The following is a 20,836-nucleotide window of genomic DNA, read 5'->3' on the forward strand; positions in this document are numbered from 1 at the left end:
GGATGTGGCCTTATTGCAGGAAACACATCTGGATGCTTTAGAGTCCGATAAACTACGCAGAGATTGAGTGGGGAAGGTGATTCATAGCAGTGTAAATGGTGGAACAGCCCTGACTGAGGGCTCTCCTCGCAAATGCGTCATAGCAATCCTCCTCTGCAAATCGCTTCAGGTTACAGTAATAAAGACGTTGTCAGATCTGGGCGGAAGATATGCATTCGCCAAACTGCATCTAGGGGATAATCATGTATGTGTAGGATCGGTTTACGCTCCGACGGGAGCGAAGAGGTTGTTCCTCCTCCAGCTTAACCGCCTTCTAGTAAAAATAGATGCCTCTCAATATCTCATTGGCGGAGACTGGAATCTAGTGAGGGACCCAGTCCTGGATCGAACTGGACTCCTTCACTGGAGTAGTGCTGCGGACAGAGCTCTGATGGGCAATGTGCCGGCGGACAACGGTCTGGTGGACCACTGGCACCTTAGCCACCCGACGGATACAGACTTTACTTATACCTCTCCAGTTTATGGTACACTCTCCTGGTTGGACTATTTCTTTGTCTCCCAGAGGATGGTCCCACTCATTCAATACTCCCGGATACTGGAGGCGACGCTCTCTGATCATGCCCCATTTCTTCTGTCACTGGGATTAGGACTGGCCCATCCGGACCACAAGCCCTGGCGCATGAATATTCAGTGTCATCGGACTCCTAAAGGCAAATCCCAATTGCAGGCACACCTCAAGGAATACCTTTCAGACAATTAAGGGTCCGTGGACTCTCGTAGTACTCTCTGGGCTGCTTCAAAGGCCACAATCAGGGGTCAACTTATGAGAGATGCAGCACAGGCCAACAGGCAAGCGGTTACCCGACAGCAGGAACTGGAGAGGGACACCATGTCCTTTACCCACCTTTACGCAACTGCCCTACCCAGCAGCTCCATAAATTCTTGGAACAGGCCCTCATGGCTCTAAATAGTCTCTTCACCTCCAAAGCAGAATATGCCCTACAAAGGATGAAGGGGAGAAACTATGAACAGGGGGAAAAGGCAGGAAGACTGCTTGTGGTGCAACTACGCCAGGGAGAGGCATCCATGGCAATCCCTGCCAAACAATCAATGGAAGGGTTGACCCTCACATGCCCCCCAAGAGATCGTGAATGAATTTGCTTCATTCTATACATCTCTTTACACCCTGGGGGAACTGGTAGAGGAGGAAAGAATAGTCTCTTTCCTCCTCACCTCTCAGACAAGAGTAGAGAGCTCCTAGACGGGAAAATTAGCAGAGAGGAAATAGTGCTGGTGATATCTAAATTGCCCTATCGTAAATCCCCTGGAGAGGACTGTTTCCCAGCTGAGTTTTGCAGATGGGCAGGAGAAGAGATAGTGGACAAGCTACAGACCGCATTCCAAGAGGCGGAACGAACGTCCTCTCTGGGACCCATTTACAATAAAGCAGTGATAGCCGTCATGCCCAAACCTGGAAAGGACCCCGTACTGTGTGGTAGTTACCGTCCCATCTCATTACCTAATTGCAATATCAAACTCCTAGCTAGCGTCCTGGCTTCCCATCTACGGAAAGTCCTCCCCTCCCTGATACACCATACACAAGTGGGCTTTGTACCCGGCTGCTCCTCCAGAAATCCTTTAAGTACTCTAGCCCACACACTCTGGTTAGCCAAAGATCTCCAGACTGATGAGCTGGCACTCTCACTCGACATGAAGAAGGCATTCGATCGCATCGAGTCGAGTTACCTTTTTAAGGTAATGGAGCACTTCAGCATAGGCATTCAGTTTATCGCCAAGGTACGACTGCTATATGTTAATCCTACTGCGGAAGTCAACTGTAGAGGTTTCCTATTGGACCCCTTCCAGATTTGCAGAGGGACTCACCAGAGCTGCCCTCTCTCCCCGCTCCTCTTCCTTCTGGCCATGCAACCTTTGGTATCTACCATACGTAATGCAGCCAGCGTATCAGGCATACGCCTACCGTTCAGGTATTCTAAACTTTATCTCTATGCAGGCAAGATCCTGCTTACTCTTACAGACTTGCATCATTCCTTGCCGTCTCTGTTAAAAATAATTGACAAATTCTCATCATGTTCTGGTTATAAAATTAAAATGGGGAAAGCCGAGCACTCCCCATCTCGACCTGCACCACAAAGGCAGCCATACCTGGACACCCCTTCCACCCCTTCCACTGGCAACCCTCCCGCCTTAAGTACCTGGGTATCCTGGCAAATAAGGGCATGATGGGGATGGTCCCAGATAATCTGAACCCAGTGCTCAATCAGATGAGACTGGACTTTGAGAAGTGGTCCGCATTGGGGCTTTCTATGTGGGGTAGAGTTCAAGCGGTGCGCATTGTAACCCTCCCACGCTTTGTCTATACTCTCAGAATGCTTCCTATCCAAGTACCTCTAACCTTGCTTCACCTCATTGATTCCAGGATAAGATTCTTTATATGGGGCTCTTCAAGACCCTGCCTAGCTGCATCAAAACTGAAGGCCCGTCGTAGCAGCATCTATAGAGCACTATGCCCTTGCCCTCCAACTCTCACAGCTGCCTTAGATGCTGCCAGGGATTCCAGACCCGCCGTAATGGGCAAACATTTAACGACATCTGCTATCTGCAGACATAGGCCTCTCCACCCTATACGGGCCAGGGGCATGCCAACGGGACACCAAACACCCGGTACTGTCTGCTATGTGCAAGGCCTAGTGACGTGCGCACCGCTTACTTGGGTCGCACCCACGACTCCATGAAAAAGCTCCCCTGTGGGGGAACGCCGGCATATGCATTGATGGGCAGAGACTATCTTGGCCATTATGGAAGGCAGCAGGTATACACACTTTTGACCAACTCCTCCAGAACAGTGTCCTCAAGTCATTTACACAGATAAAAGAGGAGTTTGACCTCCCTGATTCATAATTATGGAGATTCATTAAATTGAAGCACTATCTGAGAAAACACCTAGGTAGGTAGAGGAAACACAAAGGGGTGATGTCTGGACTCTATGGCGTACTTTCTTCCCATTTTTTCTCTCAGCCACTGTCGCGAGCCCCCTGCACCAGATGGCAAACCCGACTCTCAGTTTCCTATGAAGAAGACGAATGGGCAGATACCCTGGAGGCCCTGGACAGAGGCACCAGGGAGGCAAGATTGAAGTTCTGCTTTTTTAAGACCTTGCATGATTGGCACTGGACACCAATGAAACTAAACAGACTGGGCATACTCCCGCATGCAAACTGCTGGAGATGCGAGAAAACGTGCTGCGACACAACGCATATCATATGCGAGTGCCCATCAATACAACCCTTCTGGTTCTATGTGGGCCAGATTCTGGGCACCTCTATGCCTCTACACCTACCACTTACCCCTCTCGCTATTCTTTTACGTGTCCTGCGGCATTCACCACAGCTATCAAAGCCACAGCGCCGTCTCTTTCATACACCACTGGCCACAGCTAAGATATGTATCTTACGACAATGGGGGTCGCCAACTCCACCATTACTGGAGGCCTAGTTAGTAGTCATGGTCCACACCACCTCACAAGAATGAGTTATTTATAATCTACAGGATCAATCTGACTTGCTCCTACAGTCATGGGCACCCTTTTTGCACACAGACGAGAATGACGGAGTACACTACACAATGGGAGACTCGAAACTCACCACTCACATCGGCCACCATCCCCCATCTCCACCCCCAATAGGGCCTTAACATCCACAGCAGTCACAGCAATAGACAGTGGACCCACAGACCACAACGAACGACACCATTCCATGCAGCTGGGCTACCCCCTCCATCCTCGTCCCTGAGCCAGTTCACCTGCTTCTGCGTCTGCCCCCTACACACACACCCCTCGCAGAACATACACTCATGATGTACCCAGATCTCTTACCCCCATCTTTTTTGTTTCCCATAGCAATCAGGGCCACTTCCGGCATTCACCCTGTCTCCATATATTTGCCTCCACCAACCTCTGCCCATCCCTCTGTGTGTGCCCAAAACACCCCTTCACTTCTCTCCACCCGGTCCCACTCCATTTCATTCCCTTCTCTACCTTCTCTTCCAGCCTTGCCCCTTCTTCCCACCTTCCCACCCCCAGCCCTCTTCCCTGGGCAACGGGACTCTCACTTCCCACCTGAAATCCGCGAACCTGTCCCCCAGCGCTCACCCCACACACATGCTCCCGCATCCATGCAAATCTCTACAGACTCAAATACCCCAGCAATACCCATGCCCAGTTGGCCATCTAGGCATAAGCAAATCCCCCAGGATTTCAAACACCTTCCATCATCTAGGGATGCGGGCAGGCGCCACCAGAGACGCTTTAGCGGTGATACAGGGCAAAAGGTATTGCCCCCAGAGGGACGAGATCAGGATACCCCGTAACTTATTACCTACAAAGTGATATTGAAACCCCCGGAACACATACCGTTACGTTCCTGGATATTAACACCACACGGGATAGTGTACAATTGCATACCAATGGGCACAAATCCAAGATCACACTAGCGCCTTCCCCTCCCATCCCTCAGGCAGATGCCCCTGCCCACCTCTCAACTCTTCTCTCATAAATCTACTATCCTTTCTTGTTACTAGTATATATGAGTCATCCAAATCACTGTTATATTCGGCTATTGTATCTGTTTGAAGGATGATGATTCCTTATGTTGTATATTCTTATCTTTTAGGAAATACTACAATAAAAGAGGTGCGATTGCAGAGTGGTGGAGGAAGTGGCTGTGGCCTCCAAGTCTTCTCAGCAATCCCACAGTCTGGGACTTACTCAAGATAACAGAAGGGGTTCCTGGAACCGAAGGACTCTCAGCATCCAAGGGGACCACATTCCCCAACCAGCACTGCACCAGGAGGCGCATTTGCAGAGCAGGGGAGGAAGGGTGCAGGACATCCGGCAACTTGCCAGTCTGGCATTTGTTTTTGTTTTTTTTAAAGGAGGAGGACCATGTGGCCCCCATCCCTGGACCAATTTGGGCCCCGGGGACCCATCCCCCAGGACCCAACCCTTTTTTTAAATGTATTTTTATAATTAAAGGGGGGGCTGATTTCCCCTGGGAACCCCAGAAGACGGGGCCTGGCCTGTAGTGTGAGTGCCCTGGTCCCATCTCAGGGCACCCATTGCTATGTTGGGGATCATGGGGGGAGCCTCAATGCCTTGGTGGTCCCTGCTGGCTCCCCACTTCCTGCGGTAGCCGGCATTGCTTTTACACATGGGGAGCTGCTAACATGCAGCTACCTGTATGTAAAAGCAAATTGTGCTCCGCTTTGAGCAAGCTGGAGCAAAATGATTTTGCATAGCATGAGCTATCCCTGGTGGATGGTGGTCCCCAGGGCCATGCATGGCTCTAGGAGGGGAGCTGCACAGCCCCCTTCTTTTTTAGAATTTGCCCCAGGGAGGTGGTGGTCCCAGGGGCTGCAGGGGGAGGATGCGGCCCCCACATTTAATCTGACAAAAGTCCCGGGGAGGTGGCAGTTTCACCTACCCAGGGCTGCGGGGGATCCACGCAGTCCCCCGCATTATTTAAATTTGAAGCCCCAGAGAAGTGGCGACCCCCGGGGTTGTAGGTGAGTCTGCGCGCCCCCGCTTTGATTAAAAGATAAAGCTCTGTGGAGGTGGTGGTCCCTGGGGCTCGGGAGGTCCAAGAGGCCACCATTAAAAAAATAAATAAGGGAAATGGAGAAGGTGGTATGGGCCTCCCCTGCATTTATTTTAAAAGAAGCCCTGCGGAGGTGGTGGTCCCAGGGGCATCACTGAGCCCCAGGAGGGGGGGCGCATGCCCTCCTCATTTATCATGATTTTCCCAGGACTCAGCTTCAAGCCAAGTCCCAAGATGGCTGCCATTAATTGAAGTGTTCGCAGCTAATCAAATTTCAGTAAGATTTCAGTAGGATTTTGGGCTCCCAGATATTTATATATTTTTTAACTTAAGTGACTCTGAAACTACTGAACAGATTTACACCTAATCACAAAAAAGCACACTTTGTGAACCATCATCTAGCTTTCTGTCAAATTTGGTATAATTCTATTTTCTCAGCCCCCACTTGACGGATCACCCCAAAACTTTCACCATAGCAGCTGAACCAAAAAGCGGACGTTTTTGGAAAATGTTAGGAAGATTTGTCAAGCGGCGCCAAGGCTCAAGCAAAAGTTACCATTCTTATTACATGGCTGAAGCAATGCTGTGATGTGATTGGGTGGAGAACCAGAGATATCTCAGTATATCCTTGGTACTTTGGAGGAGAAGGGCATCTATAAGGGCATCTATTTGAGTTGCGCTCAGCACAAGTGCATTTATGTGGAGCAGAAAGAGACTGGTGTGTTTATTTGCATTTAAGAAATAACTCTGAATTCAGGTATTTAATAATATGTTTTTTATACTTTGTTGTGAAGTGTCATTAAGTGTACTAATGTTGACAAACTTATTCTATACTATGTTTGCAGAGTGAAAGGCTGTTTGGGGAGGTGTAGGTGTTTTTATATAGCTTTTTAGAAGTACACATTACAGTGTAGAGAGATGTGAACAAGCTTTGCAGACTGTGTTAAAAAATTAAGGGCCATATTCACAAGGAGCTATCACCAAATTAACGGCACCTTATCGCAGCGAAAGTCGTGATAAATTTACCTCCCCATTCACAAGCTGGTGCTAACAGCCCACAGCACCAGTTTACAAGCGATAGCGAGCACAAAAAACATCGCCACAGAGGATCCCCGCAACTATCGCTAATGAGATGCAGAGTAGGCATTCCCGTGCCAAAAGCCGTGACAACACCACACCTCAACATTCACAATGACCAGCCCAATTGGCGATAAGAACACAAAACCGGCAATAAAGCGCATTAGCACCAGGAAATCTATACCTGCTCTGACCTGGTGTTCAGTCGGACGGCAGCCAGCACCACGAAGGGGAGACCAGCCCAGGGACACATCGGAAGTGCAACAGATGCCATGGAGCCACACATCATGCGGCCCAGACACCCAAGAGGGCCACAACACCCACCGACACCACCCCCCGGACCACCCCTCCCTGGCACCCCCCCAACAAAGACATGCCACTTCAGCTACACAAAAACATGTACAAAATATTCTGCATGATGTCACGCAATCACAACAGTTGAAATGCATGTGTCATCACAAAAATGAGCATCACACATTCCCTTTCGAAGCAACAAATAAAACCTTATTAAAATGAACACCAAAATGAAATGAAGACACATGGCAGCTCCCCGCTGTACAGTCCGTAGGTCACAGCCTGCAAGACAAAAAAACATGATGAGAAGGTGTGCCCTGCGCACATCAAAGGACAGAGAGAGTGGCGCTAATGAATGCTAGTGCCTGGTCCTTCTGACCACAGTACCATCCACATCATCGTCCCTGGGTGTGTGCCCTGCACCACCTGTGGGTGTTGCAGAACCGGCTGCCGCACTGTGTGCCACTGACACATCAGGGGCCTGAGCGGATCTGGCTGCCGCACTGTGTGCCACTGACACATCAGGGGCCTGAGTAGATACGCCTGCTGCACTGGGAGGCACTGACACACCAGGTGGCGGGGATGTGGATGGTATGGGGGCAGCAGCATTAATCGGCACCACGCCTGGTGGCGGCAATGCCATGGTGGAGGTCTGTAGGGCAAGATAGATCCCAGCTACATTTCGATGATGTGCAGCGGTGGCTGCCATTCTTTCAGCCTCCATCCGCACCATGTCTTTCATGAGCCTCCGTATGTGTGCCAGCCCACGGCTGGCATCACTGGAGCCACTCTGAGCGGACAGGTGTTCTTCTCTCTGCGTCATGACTCCAGCGATGTCAGTCAGGGCTTGTTTGAGACCATAGGGCGGACATAGACACCCAAGGATGGCGTCCAGTTTGGCAGCCATGATGCCAAAGCCCACCTGCACCCGCTCAGCCGTCTCTATCTGGCACTCCAGCACACGGCGTTGGAAGGCCATGTGTTGTTCCTGGAGGTCTTGGGAGGGTGCCGGGGCTGTGGGTGCCTCCTGCTGGGTGGTTTAGGTGGTGGGTGGGGTCTCATCGATGTACTGGGCTGCCCTGAGCCTGGAGGTGAGTGGCGGATGAGGTCAATGATGTCTTGGATGATTTGGGCGTCGATGCTTGCGGTGTCCTCCTCATCATCTGTGAAGAGTGGCTGGGACTGCTCTGCAGGAGGTGTTGACTGTGCCCCAGCGATGTGAAGGTGAGATGATGTATTACAATGTGTCCACATGTGTGTAGATGCATGGTACAGGTTGACATTCAGACAGCATGGCATTGTACATTGTGACAGTCTGTAGGTCTGGGCGATGACCCAGAGTCATTGTGGGTGTGAACTGTGCTCTGCTTGATTGTGCATGTGTGCCCTTGTGCCCATCTCCACCCGTCCCCCCAGTACCTGGCGGTCACTCACCGTGTTGCGGTTGTGTTGTGTCCTGTCGAGCAGTGTCTGGTCCCCCGACTCCGGCCACAGTCTCCACACTGATGACTGTTGACACCAGCTCCTCCATGTCATCCAGCTCCAGCTGTGGCGCTGGGCCCCCACCTCCTGTCTGCATTGCTGCCTTCTGGTTGGCGGAGAGTTTCTCCTTGGTCTTCCGCTTGATGTCATTCCATCGCCTCTTGACCTCGTCCATTGTCTGCTTGTGCTCTCCGACGGCATTCACCTTGTTGACGATGTCCCGCCATATTGCACTTCTGGTGCCCAGTGACACGTTGGAGGTGACGAAGAGTTGTTGATGTTGTTCCATCACCTCTATGACTATGATCCTGTTCGCATGCGGTCTGAACTTTATCATATTTGTCTTCTTGTCCTTGCCCTTCCCTGTCCCCGTGGCCCCAGGCTGGTCATCCGGGATGCTTGTGGGTTTGCGCTCATCCTCTGCGCCTGCTCCGGCTGCCTCCATGGTGCTTGGGTGTAGGTCAATTTGTGTGTGGGTGTTTTTTCTGCTTTTATGGAGATTTTTCCCACCTGCCAGGTGTGTGTTGCAGGCCTGGCGCTGCTTATCGCTGATTTCCTCATCGCGCTTTGGCCCATCGCAGATTTTTTTGGTGTTGTGGTTTGTGTTTTTATCTCCATCGAGGTGGTTTTATCAAAGACATTGTTTGCGGTTTCAGCAGACTATCGCATGCTACCGCCTTGTTGTGAATCCCACGTTGTCACGGGGTTATTTTCCCGTGATGGGCTGTGATATTGAAAGTTGCGTTACACTACTCTTGGGGTAGTTATCACATGTTCTTGTGAATATGACCCTAAGTTTTTCAACTGTATATACTTGTCAGTAAAAGAAGTACTGTTTCTTAAATCATAAAATGAATAATGTAATGGTACATTCTCTACTGTCCTTATGAACCTCATTGTATGTATATTTCAGTATTATGAGATGTTTGAGTAATGGCGTTTTTATTATTAGAGTGAACACAGTGGTGAGTCTTAGCAAAGGTGTGTCAAGAATGATTATATTACTTTAGAAACAAGTATGGAAGCAGAGTTCCTGGCATGTTTTAATTTATTTGAAAAATATGAAAATAGACTGGTTGAGGGTGTGTTCTTTTTCAAGAGAAAGGAATCACAAGTTACTGGTGCATTCAATGTAAATAGGTGATTGTGGGTCAAAAATTAAAAAAACAAATGTTAATGTTAATGTTATATGAAATTTGTTAAGCGCTCGTACGCCCGGAGGCTTCATGGCGCTGTAGGAAGGAACAGGCGAAACCATCGGTTGGTGAGGAAAAAAACAGCTAGTGATGCGCCTGGGAGAAGAGCCAGGTCTTCAGAGAATGTCTGAAGCTGAGGATGTATCACTTTTATGAATTATTGACCAGTATATAATGTTTACCTTTTTGGTTATTGTTCTGTTTTTTAGGAGGAAAATCGAAACTTATCTCTGAGAAAATAAAGATCTGCTTACATATGCAGCAAAAAGAGCCTCATTAACAAAATCAGGATTATTGTGCTGTTTAGCAATAAGTCCCTCTTGAGGCACATCGTTTTCAAGTTGGAAGGATGTGACAGTGACTGAACAGTTGTGCAGTTCAGCAGCATGAGCTAACTGCACAAGCTAGGCTTTGTGGACTGTAATTTATAGATATGCTGTTTAGCTGAGATTTTATTGACACCTAGCCGGCTTTTAAAGACTCTGTGTCAGGCTAACATAGCTAAAAGGCTGGAAAAGAAGTGTTACCAACATCTAAATTCAGTAGGCAAATAAAGAAAACAAGGGGGAGACATTAGCACCTGCCAATGAGCATCAGAGAAAAAGTTAAACATTTCTAAAGTTGTTTGTTTTGTTATAGTTGTTCATATAGTTTGTTAATACAGTTTTTTGTGTGCTTAACCCTTATAATACATTTCTATTTCATTATAGTATTGCACTATTCACCAAAACTGTCAGTTCCATCTTCAGGGACTGTAAATATGCTGCTGCATGTAAATGTATCTCTATGGTAGTATGTACATCTTTTATTCTAGAGACACTTGGTAATGGAAAAGGCAATTATTTTGTTATGCAGCTATGATGACTTGTCATGCAATAGTGAGAGGTTAATAGCGAGATCAGTCTTTGTCCCTGCTGTAGTAGAGGGACCTATGATAGAAGAGAGAGGTATGAGCACAGAGAGTAGTGCATCTTCATGCTCTAATACACGCTCCTATCACCTGCTGTGCACACAGTATTACGTATGACTGTCACCATTGGTAGATGTCTGAAAAAGAGGTGAATGTGTCCCTATACTCAAGAATGGACACTAGTTATGCGAGACACAGTTTTGAACCGAGAGGATACACCATTTTATACTCTACTATGGTCATTCATCACTGTCAAGATAGGTATGCGCAGAGAGAGACGACTACCCACAGTCTACGTTGCACATGTTTCTTTGGGGTCTATCAGCTGAAAAGGCAGTGTGTTTCCATACCATTGTCGGTATAGTTATTATGTGTGAGAGACTTCTCAGCATAGAGGTATCTGCATCTCTACAACTTACTTATAGATCTGTCATCCTGGGAGAGGTGTGACTCAAGAGGTAAGCCCCTTTTCTGTCTAATTTGCACACCCATCATCGAAGAGGCAGGTCACAAGAGAGGGGCCAGTCATTCCCCACATTGTAGTATACAGACTTGTCATGTAAGACAGATGTGTTAGCAAACAGCACAGTTCCTCCCTACAGCCCACTATGCATAACTGCAACCATGGGAAAAGGTATGAGTAGAGAGATACATTTTTCTTAAAGCCCAATACAGACACCTCGCACCTTAGCAAGATTTATTAGCGGACAGGTCACTCCCTTCCCAGATACCACTGCATATCCCTGTTGTCCTGGGGAATGGTGTCAACAGAGAGGCCAATGCTTGTCCACACTGTACTGGTCATTCATGTTGTCCTGGAGATATGTATTAGTGGAGAGGACAATCTTTGCCTACACACTACTGTACATATCCGTCATGCTGGGGAGAACTGTGAATGGACAGGGAAATCCATTCCCACACCATAATATATGTGATTATTTATTTGGGGAGAGGTTTCAGTTGGGAGGCTAGTACATGTTACACTTATGATGGAATAGTGAGGTCTTACATGTGAGGTGAGTACCTTACCCGCCCTACTATGAATGAATGAGAGGTACTTCTTCATGCTATATTGCTTATTCCAGCTGCCCCTACGGATCATCGTTTTGCATATTTTACATATGACATATTTCTCAGATACTTTTCCCCCACCTGGCCTCATTTTCGGTGGCTGAGGTGGCTGAGTTGCAGGAACAGCACTAAGGTTCTCACCTAACTCTGAGGATGACATTCCGGTGACAGAAAATCAGCAATGTCACAGAGCTAGTCAAAAAGGTCTAACCATAGCAAAACTCAATAGGTAAATGAAGCAACAAGGAAGGACTCTTTCTTTGCTAAATAAAAACATCCACATGAACCAATCACAATCCTTTCTTGGGATGTGTTTTACTCTTGGGCATCGTGCATTTCTTATCATTGATGATGTAATTTCAGTGCTGATTAATGTATTTCTCATATATATAGTTGCTTGGTGTTAATATTTAGTATGCTTGTCATGATCTTCTAATTTCCAAATGAGTTTTGGTATATTTTGGTGGTTTCACTGGGTACAATTTTAAATAGAAATTATTACAAAATAGTTTTTTTTTTTTTTAAATTAAGTTTTTGAGATAATCATTTTAATATGTGTTTTTAAACGTTGTGGTTTATGTATTTAGGGATGTAGATTTTATATTTCTGTATATTGTATTTATTGGAGGAATAATTGGATTTGTTTCGCTATGGATTAATTTAAATATTTTCTCAGGATTGTAATTATGCTCTTTATTATTTCTGTTATTTTTTATTGGTGTACCTTTTTAGTGGATTTAATTTTTTTTGCAATTAAAATATTATATGAATATGTCATTTTTGTATATTGCTTTGTTGTTTTTTTCGGTTATTTTATTAGTGCGTACCAAAGTTATTTTCTGCATTTGTATAAAAGTATAGTATATCTGAACCCGGAATTTTAATTAATGTTTTTTGTTACCATAATATATTTGGTCAACTACCTTTTTTTGCCTATACGATCTTTGAAGTAGTGAATTTAGAATAGGATATTTTAAACACCAATTATTAGGAGAAAGTAGTTAGAAAAATGATTCTTATTTCTCCCTTTTTTCACACTAAAAAAGTATTTTTGCCCCTCCCCATGTATGCACCTTTGTCAATGTGTTTGAAATAGAATAGTAAAACTCAACCTGCCAAGATGGGCTTTCTCTAAAGTGTTTTAGGCTTGGAGTTAGATTAGTATATTTGTCGTCCCCCTATCAATACACTTCACTCATAGGGCCATATTCTCAAGGAGCTATTGCCGAGTTAACGGCATTTAGGTGCAGCCAAAGTCGCGATAAATCCATCACCCCATTCACAAGGTGGTGCTAACAGCCCATATCACCAGTTTTCCGGCGATAGCATCCGCAAAAAACATCGCCACAGATGACCCCGGCAACTATCGCTAATGAGATGCAGAGTAGGCATTCCCGAGCAAAAAGCTGCGGCAACAACACTCCACAACATTCTCAACGACCAGCCACATCGGCGATAAGATCACAAAACATGCGATAAGGCGCGTTAGCATCAGGAAATGAACACCTGCTCTGACCTGGTGCAAAGTTGGACAACAACCAGCAACAGACAAGGGAGCACAGCCCAGAGCCAAACAGGAAGATCAACAGATGCAGCTGGGCAACTGAACATGCAGCCCGGAGCCTCAATAGGGCAACAACACCCACCGCCGCCACCCCTAGGATCCCCCCGATCCCTGCCTGGACCAACACTGAGGCAGCACAGAAAAAGACAGCGAACTGCTGAAAACGCACCAACCTCACAGACCCAACACCTGGGAACGTCATTGCCCACCACAGGCTCAGAGGACAACCATCCTACGCATCCTGACCACCATTGCCCACAGGCCGAGGTACCAACACAGCGGAAAACTAAAATCCCTCCGCAGACAAAGCTGCTGGCTGAGCCACACCTGTTGGACTGTGGGACCTGCCAACCAACAACCGCCAGAGTCTGAGGAGTCTCACAGCCAAAAGTGGAGGAGTGGAGTGACCCAAACCTACATGACACACTACACAAGACTGTATAAGTCTATATCCTTGATTTAATATTCTTCTGAATAATTCAAACATCAAAATACGTAAATACTTTTACATGTGCCAACTTGTTAAAACATATTATAGTCAAAACATATAATGGTCATTGTGAGTACAAACATCTGCTTTGCAAAAATTCTGAGAGTATGAAGAATCATAAACATATTCGATCCATGAGAATTTGTGACTCTAAAAGCAACATAAATGATATTCTCTTTGTTACAATGAAAGTTCCCAATGCATTTCGGGTTAACGAAACCCTTCTTCAGGGGATACGCATTGTAGAGGAGAAGTCAATTTTCAACCTGGTCCACCATTCTGAGAGCTACAACGAAACAGAAAGTCTAATTGACTAGGTATAAGAAAATACAACATTCTAAGAATAGGATTTGCACTCGTGGAAACACTCGTGAAAGCAAGCTATGAAGAAGTGCATTATTTTTAAAGAAGGAGATAGTAGAGAAAAAGCTCTAGTTGTGGGAAAGTCGCCCAAAACGTGCCAAGAGTATGCGCGTGTAAAAACGCGATTAAAGCCAATGGCGGGTGTGGTGAAGAAACGAGAAAAGGTGCTACTTGAAACTGGTGTCCTGAGTGATCCAGTGCACAAAATATAGTGTCCCTGAGTAATATACTTACAGCGAGGTCTATAGTGGGTAAGTGTCACTAAAGAATACGTCGCTTTCACAAGAAGTAAATATCTGTGAAGCAGAAATGTAAAACATGAAATGTAATCTCTCTTAAGTCTTATATCCTGTGTTGCCCTTTAACAAACACCCGGGTGTCTAAACCGAAGTCTTACCCAAATAATGGTCACGTTCCACACGTTCACAGAGAAGTAAGCTGTGAAGAGTTAAATATAAATGCAATGAAACTCAAGAAGAAATTTAGGGGCTAAAAACCAGAATTTTCGTGCTACACGGACGCCGCTTACCAGCTGATCTAGGCAGGCTCCGGCCGAGTGCAGATTCCGTCATCTTCAGAGAACGTGCGTGATGACGCATATGTTCCCGAGACATTTTTAAAGGGGCCTTCCTTTCAATTAGAAAAACTTTATGGAGCATTGACAGAATTACGAAAGATAAATGAAAATTAGATGAGAATTGAATAAAGGGAAATTGAGTTGAAGAAAAATGAATTAAAGAAAAAGAAAAAATAAGGGATTAAACGAAATTTAAGGGAGTGCAAATCCTTTACAATTGATAGGTACCTCTTCTATGCTGAGTTTGTATTGGAAAAACCTCTTGATTCATGATGTTGATGATAGAAGAGCTGTTTACAAAAAACATAACAATTCCACATGGTCATTGAGGCCCCCCGGGGTTAGGGTGCCAAGTTGTTTTATCCAAACAGTTTCTTTTCGTGCTAAGGTCGTGTTGAAATCAGTGCCTGGCATGAATTGTATTTTTTCTAACACTGTAAAGCGTAATTGTGGTATTGTGTGCGAGGTGTTTACCCAATGTGTTGCAAGGCATGACTTGAAATTTTTATTGCGTATAGTGCTTTTATGTTCCACTATTCTTGTTTTTATTTTCCTGGAAGTTCTCCCTACGTACACTAATCCACAAGGGCATTGAATTGCGTAAATGACGCCTTCGGTGTTACAATCCGAGGAGTGTCTTAGAGTGATTTTTTGTCCTGATTGTGGGTGTGAGAATGAGTTGCCCACGATGACATTGCCACATTGGCCACAGTTGTGGCACTTTTGCATACCTTTATAGGTTTGTCTTCTGGATGAATCTTTCGGTTTCAATAATTCTCGAATGTTTTTAGATCGAGTGTGGGCGAACAAGGGAGGGCCTTTATACAAGTCCTTGAAGTCCGTTTCCTGTGAGATGATCTCCCAACGTTTGTGGATGATTTTCTTTATTTGAGAGGTTTGTGCTGAGTATTTTAAGACGAACACTTCGCGTTGTTTAGTCTGTTTCTGTGAAGGTTGGAGAAGTTCCTTTTGTTTTTTAAGTGTCACTGTCTTTTGGGCTTGTGAAAGCACTTCTTCTGTGTATCCACGTTCCATGTATCTCATTTTTTGCTCCTCTATTAGTTTGGTGCATTGTGTTTCCTCCGAAGTTATCCTCTTAATCCTTATAAATTGAGACACCGGAAGATGTTTTTTCAAGGAATACGGATGTGCGCTTAAACAATGTAGCGCATTGTTAACATCTGTAGGTTTCTTGTATACTCTTGTTTGAAGACCTGTAGGTGTTTTGGAAATTTCAATATCTAAGAAATGTATTTCATTTGTTTGGATTTCTGAGGTAAACTGAATGCGGGGATTACGATAATTCAAATCTTGAATGCAATCTTCTAACACATGTATTGGTCCCTTCCAAATGACCAATAAGTCGTCTATATACCGTAGCAGTAGAATTGCATGCTTCCGCCATGTGGAATTCTGAAGAATGTGTTGGTATTCAAAATGTGCCATGAAGGTACTGGCATACGCCGGTGCCCCGGGAAATCCCATTGAAGTTCCTGTTTTTTGTAAGTAATGATGTTTTTTCCAGCTGAAGTAACTATGATAGAGTGAAAAGTGTAAGAGTGCCAATAGGAACACACTCATGTCCTGTTCTAACGTAGACTCCAAAAGTAGGTTTGGGTCACTCCACTCCTCCACTTTTGACATTTTCTTCAAGGGGTTAGGGCTACACCCCTACACATGACAGCACACCTAACAGTTTGTTAACCACATTAAATTTAATAGAGAATCTGAAAAACTTTGCCACACTGGTGTGCAGGCTCAACCTTTTTCTTACTTGAGTCTCACAGCCAGCCACATCCAAGCCCCCCCACAACTGTCTTGGATGCCATCATCAGCTTGGTATCACACTACCCATCCTTCCCCCACACTGCGCAGGAACAGCTGGAGACCAAACAAGGCGTCAAAGCCATAGCTGGATTCCCTCATGTGTCAGGGGGCAATTGAATGCCCACATGTCCTACTTGTGCCCCCTGGTGACACTGCACACAATATCCACAACCGAAGGCACATGCATACCATCACTGTGCAGGCAATAGTGGACCACCTGGGAATCTCCACCAACCTCAACGCCAACCACCCATGCAGAGTGCATGAGTCCTACATCTTCCGACAGCCCATCATCACCTGGTGCTTCCTGGCTGGCACCTACGTAAATGCGCTGCTCGTTGGCAAGTACCAAATTAACACACCACACACCTCAACTCCACAACCATGCAACTCACAACACTGGGAATGCACACGTCACAAACTCACATACAACATGCCAAACAACATGCCCAACCACCAGACACGACAGCACAACTCACTCTGGCAACCTGGGCCAGCCATGCACATAAGCCATCAACTGCATGGCACCTCAGCCACAAGATTAAGCCTGGGCAAAGCACTACGCTACGCTCGTGTAGTTTGCAAAGTTTGCGCTACTTCGCACTACGCGAATTGCACGTAGCACAGTGCAAACATGTGTAGCGTAGCGTTGCGTAGTGCAGCGGTCATTTTTTGCTTGCTCGCGGTCCTCAACATCAACTTGGTGACCGCGAGCAAGCAAAATGACATCCCGGCGAGACTTTTTCCTTGTGCGCGATCAGCAACATCAAGTTGCCGATCGCGAGCGTGGAAAATAAACATCCCAGCGAGATTCTCAATGCGGGGGAGGTCAGGTTTCTCATTGCGAGTGGTCACGATGAGAAACTACCAGTCCGCGTTGAGAAAGCTGCCGCTCGAGTAAAAATCTACTCGAGCGGCAGAAAACTACAGCTCGCACTGTGCAAGATGCCCTTTTCAATGATTGCACAGTGCCGGATGCTTGTCCGCACTGTGCTATCATTGAAAACGGCATCTTGCACAGTGCGAACAGGGTACTACGCAGCTCGCGAAGTGCTATGCGTAGCTCGCGAAGTGCACTTTGCGTAGCTTCGCGTAGTGCTACTTCACGAACTACGCCCACAAGATAGCAGATTGTGGGAAGAGGTGGGGACCAGGCATGTGCGAAGGAGGCAACTGACCGATGAATAACAATGTACACAATGCCAAGTGTGGTGTCGAAGCGATGGCCAGACTGCAGTATGCAGACCACACACATATCCATGTCGTCATACACCGCTGGTGTATGGAGTGCAGTGGACAGTGGACACAATCATGTCAGCCCAGACAGTAGGGAAGATCCGAGAAATGTAGCTTGTTACATCCCCCTGTAAGCGTGAGCGGAGTGGGCTTGCCCGGCATACGCCAGGCACATGTAGGGGTGTGAATAAAAAGCACGTAGCTCTGGGCATGGTCCTCTTCCAGAATGCCCAATGACTCTGCCAGGGTGGCGCCCCTCACCCCGCCACGAGGCCGACGCCGTCGCTGTGGGCGGTGTTGCCTGCGTTCCTGTGCGCCAGCTGCACCCCAGGCTGCAGGGTCCTGTACCAGTCCTGCCAGTCCCGGCGCAACCAGGCCTCAATGCACACCTGCCGACACTGGCGTGTGTCGATGAGGGCCCACCACATGAAAGCTCCAAGCCAGAGTGCCGCAACCCTGGCAGCCTCTTCAGACCATCACGGCCTCCGCGACACCGGCCCGATGTACTCTCTTCTAGTTGAGGTACTCCACCTGCATGCACAGCTGAAAAGTAGGTCACACATTTGGAACTGAGCCATGATTACACTATGGCAGAGAACATCAATTATGGCAAATTTTTTCTCACTATACTCCCATCGATGTGGTGACACCAAGTCTGTGCATAGCAGTCCATCCACAGGTGTCCGTGGGCCGACGCGGACTACTGCCTTCGGGCCACGCTGTGTTCGAGTCATTCGCACATGTGGGACTGAGTCTTGATTTGTCAATGGCAGAGTACATATCATTGCACGCATGGAGAGGTGTAAGAGGATGATGCGTTCCAGTCCAGAGGGTAAAAGGATTATCATTATGGAGGTGATCGAACGCTACCGACAACTTCCCTGGTGTCACTAACTCTGTGCATCGCGATCCAACGACACGTGGCTGTGGGCCACTGCTGACAGCTGCCTCCGGCCTACTCTGCGGTTGAGTAGGTCACACAGTTGGAACTGAGTCTTGATCACACTATGGCCGAGAACATCAAGTAGGGAAGATTTAACTCACTATACTCCCTTCGATGTGGTGACACCAAGTCTGTGCCTGGCATCCCAACCACACATGTCTGTGGGCCCTTGATGACTACGCCGTCGGCCTACACTGAGGTCCAGCAGGCCTCCTGCCAATCCAATGCAGTCCGTACCAGGCAGGACACGTCATTGTTGCTGACTGAACACCCGCTCGGCTCTGGTGCTTTTGCCTCCGTCAACCACAAGTCACCCCCAAATGTCATGTCAACGTCGTGTGTTAGAGTTCCAGGAGGAGCTCGCTGAACCGCGCTGACCACTGCCCCAGGCCTCCACTGCGGTTGAGTAGGTCACACACTATTCAAATTCAGTCTTGATTTATTTATGGCTGACTTGATGTCATTGTAAAGGCCTCAAAGCAGACTGCATCCCCTTTCAGCCCCGGTGCCACTAAGTCTGTTCCCCGAGACCCATGGACACTTTCTGGTTGAACTTTGGTGGCGACTGAGTCCATGGACTCAGGGTTTTTGTCACCATCATGTCGATGATACTGGCTTTGTGTGGCTGAAACGATGACCTGGCATTCCACTCCTCCATTTGCTGCTTCCGGGCAGCTTTCACCCACTGCATCATGCCCTGGAGGACACATTCCACTGTCCCCTGCAACTCTCCACCACATACACCTCGAACATTGATGAGGACCCGCTCAGCTCGCGTGACCCATCTGACTGCACTGCAAGTCACCGTCCGGTGGCGGGGTGCCTGTGCCAGCCGTGGTGCATCCGGGGCCACTAACTCTGTGCTGATCAGGTCCGGGACCCCTTCTTCTGAGAAGTTGGATGGCCTCTGAGGCAATGGCCTTGGGGTCATCAATGCAATGTGTCTGTATCCCTGCGCTGTCCGCTGCCTCTGGCCTCAAATGCGGCTCATCAGGGCTCACACATCAAATCAAGTCCGGACCAGCCCGGACGTCGCATCACCGCAGGAGGCACACGCCACCACCGCCAGGACCAAATCCAACCGCCAACTGCCAGTGTTGAAATGATCGTACTGGCAGACTGACCGAGTTGCCCGCACCTTTCATGGATGCCATCTTCTGCCTGATCCCCTGCTCAGCACTCCAGGTGCCACTAGCTCTATGCACCATGATGAATCATTGTCCATTACAGTTTTGGTTGTGTGCTGCGGAGAGCTCACTCAGCAATGTCACCTCAGGCAGTGTGTGAGACCTGGGACGGCGATGAGGAAGATGATGCAGGTTTGTCACCCCCCCCCCCACTGCAGCTGCATCAGGAATGTCCAGAAGGGACACAATCCTAGCCATTTTCTTCACATGAGCACGCTCATCTCTGGGGACCCAAGCACAGCGCACTGAAACTCACAGACACTTCTGTTAGTATGCTGGGTGACTTCTGTACTTGCTCCGGCTCCCTCCATGTTGCTCAGCAGTTAACTCTGTTATGCAGGGGTTTTCTGTTTCCATTGCACTGGTGTCCACTGTTCAAGTTGTTGCCAGCACCAAGCACTCCGTGCGGGCTGCCTTATACTCACCCCACTCACATCCAGCACATGCGTCTCTGTACTTGTGGCTCTGCCAATAAAGGGGCCGGGCGCACGTGCCCGTAGCCAGTTCAACATGATATCTGCGTGTGACCCTGTCGTCTTGTTGTATGCATGAGGGCCCTGGGCCCTAGGACATTACATTGTGCTGTGTACAGCAGATGCAGACATGTCACCGCAGGCAGCGGGTTGGAGCTTGGACATCTAGCTTTGTCATCACCCATACAATTCATAAGGGCAGTGGACTGTGCCATCATACGCAGGGACAAAGTGGGTGTGTGACTGATATGTGCATGCCCCTGGGCGTAGTTCTGTACTGGGAATGTGTATCCGCATGTGTCTCCATGGCAGTGTGGGTCTCCTTTGTGGGGTGTTGGTGGTCCCAGAAGGGTAATAGACACCCACGTATGTGATCTAGTTCGCCTTTCATGGGTTCGGAACACACCCGCAACTGTTGGGCCACCTCCCTTTGGCGTTCTGACACCTGGCATTGGGGTGCCATGTGTGGGTCGGTGAAGTGTTAGAGCCTGCCGTGCTTGCAGGTGCTTCATGCTGTGTGGTCTGTTGCAG

The sequence above is a fragment of the Triturus cristatus genome, chromosome 8, assembly GCF_964204655.1.
Source record: "Triturus cristatus chromosome 8, aTriCri1.1, whole genome shotgun sequence".
Lineage (NCBI taxonomy): Eukaryota > Metazoa > Chordata > Amphibia > Caudata > Salamandridae > Triturus > Triturus cristatus.